This window comes from Cebus imitator, unplaced genomic scaffold, assembly GCF_001604975.1.
Source record: "Cebus imitator isolate Cc_AM_T3 unplaced genomic scaffold, Cebus_imitator-1.0 Scaffold68, whole genome shotgun sequence".
Classification (NCBI taxonomy): domain Eukaryota; kingdom Metazoa; phylum Chordata; class Mammalia; order Primates; family Cebidae; genus Cebus; species Cebus imitator.
The window spans coordinates 11,417,465-11,420,092 of record NW_016107383.1 but is presented as its reverse complement, the minus strand read 5'-3'; positions in this window follow the sequence as shown (position 1 = coordinate 11,420,092).

The window sequence follows — 2,628 nt, the reverse complement described above, 5'->3', positions numbered from 1 at the left end:
TGCAGGTGTGCACTACCATGCCCGGCTAATTTTTGCATTTTTAGTAGAGACGGGGTTTCACCATGTTGGCCAGGCTGGTCTCGAACTCCTGACCTCGTGATCTCCCTGCCTAGGCCTCCCAAAGTGCTGAGATTACAGGTGTGAGCCATCACACCCGGCCCACATAAATTCTTTCTACTGAAATTCCTGGCCTGAGTTCCATTTTCCTGCCCAGACCCTGTGTAATAGAAACCCTATCCCTTTCCCACATGCAGACCTCTATAGTCCTAGTTCACAACCTTCCCCTGCATTCCTGCAGTAAGCTCCTAACGGAGCCACTCATTCATCCCTTCAACAAATATTGAGCCCCTACTCTGTGCCAGCACCTACTAAGCTCTGGAGACACAGTGACGCACATAATACAGTATGTCCTGTATCCCCTTGATCCATTCCCACACAGCTGTCAGTCATTTTCCTAAAATCTGAATGTGATCATATAAGGCACTCACCTAAAACCTTGCAGGGAACCCCACCCCTTGATAAAATACAAACACCGAGGTACGGAAAACTAGGCCCTCTTCCAGGCCCCACTTCCATTCTCGCCTCCTCCCCTCTGTCCTACCCATGCCAGCTCCTGGCAGGGCCCCAAAACTCATCTATCTGCCAATTTACACCTCCGGCTCCAGCCTGTGCTGGTCCCTCCCACTGGAATTCCCATTCTTCCTTTTCCAAGAAAAGGAACTCTTACTCATCCTTCAAAACACCATCTGGATTTCCCCAGCACCTGCAGTCAGATCTCAGTGTCCTACCCAATGCTGTCAAATCCTCTGTCCAACCAATCCCAGAACCTTTCCACGCAACTGTGGTCCCAGAGGGCAGGGGTTGTATCTTGTTCCTCCATGTTCATCCAGCCCGTAGCCCAGTGTCCATTATCAAAAAGGGACTAAGGCCAAGCACAGTGGCTCGCGCCTATAATCCCAGCACTCTGGAAAGACTGGCCAGGTGAATCACTTGAGGTTGGGAGTTCGAGACCAGTCTGGCCAACATGGTGAACCCCATCTCTACTAAAAATACAAAAATTAGGCGGAGGTGGCGGCAGGCACCTGTAGTCCCAGCTACTCTGGAGGCTGAGGCACGAGAATCAATTGAGCCTGGGAGGGGAGGTTGTGGTGAGCCGAGATTGCACCACTGCACTCCAGCCTGGGCGACAGAGCGAGACTCCATCTCCCAAAAAAAAAAGGGGGGGGGGCTTAGTAAGTGTTAACAGAAGAAATGCACTCCAGAGCATAGGGTCACCCACAGGAAGAGCCTGAGATGACAGATGGAGAGGGAAAGCTGGCCTTCCAACAGAGATGGGGGCTGGAGAGTAGGAGTCGGATTTCAGAGTTCGACGTCTGGCCCTGGAGAGGTAATAGGAGGTGGAGTGTAGGGGCTTAAGCTTGGGGGGATCCCAGCCTGCATGCAGGGAAGGTGAACATGGACCTTTGGCAAGGCCTGAGATCAGGCAGGCTGAGGCATAAGTCAGCTAAAATGTTCTTGATTTCTTTGCAGAGGGCTTCACTAATGACAAAATCTGGACTGAACTTCCCTCGGACTTTTCACATACTCACTTGAGGAAGCCAATGGCTGTTTATGAGCCTCGGTTGTGTCACTGGTGAAATGGGCATAATCAAGGCCTAGTTTTCCTCTCCTACACAGTTTTGTTTCATTGTGGAGATGGGGTTTCACCATGTTGCCCAGGCTGGTCTCAAACTTCTGGGCTCAACCAGTCCTCCCACCTCAGCCTCCTAAAGTACTGGGATTACAGGTGTGAGCCACTGAGCCTGGCCTCCACCCCTGTTACAGGCAAGGTGGTTCACGCCTGTAATCCCAGCACTTTGGGAAACTGAGGCAGGCAGATCACAAGGTCAAGAGATCGAGGCCACCCTGGCCAACATGGTGAAACCTTGTCTCTACTAGCCAGATGTGGTGGCATGTGCCAGTAGTCCCAGCTACTTGGGAGGTGAGCCAGGAGAATGACCTGGGAGTGTAAATTAGTTCAACCATTGTGGAAGACAGTGTGGTGATTCCTCAAGGATCTAGAACTAGAAATACCATTTGACCCAGCAATCCCATTACTGGGTATATACCCAAAGGATTATCAATCATTCTACTATAAAGACATGCACACATATGTTTATTACAGCCCTGTTCACAATAGCAAAGATTTGGAACCAACCCAAAAGCCCATCAATGATAGATTGGATAAAGAAAATATGGCACATATATACCATGGAATACTATGCAGCCATAAAAAAGAATGGGTTCATGTCCTTCGCAAGGGCATGGATGAAGCTAGAAACTATCATTTTCAGCAAACTAACACAGGAACAGAAAACCAAACATTGCATGTTCTTGCTCATAAGTGGGTGTTGAACAATGAGAACACACGGACACAGGGAGGGGAGCATCACACACTGGGGTCTGTTGGGTGTCGAGGGCTAGGGGAGGGAGAGCAGGGGGTGGGGGAATAGGGGAGGGATAGCATTAGGAGAAACATCTAATGTAGATGACGGGGTGAATGCAGCAAACCACCATGCCACGTGTATACCTATGTAACAAATCTGCACATTCTGCACATGTACCCCAAAACTTAAAGTATAATTAAAA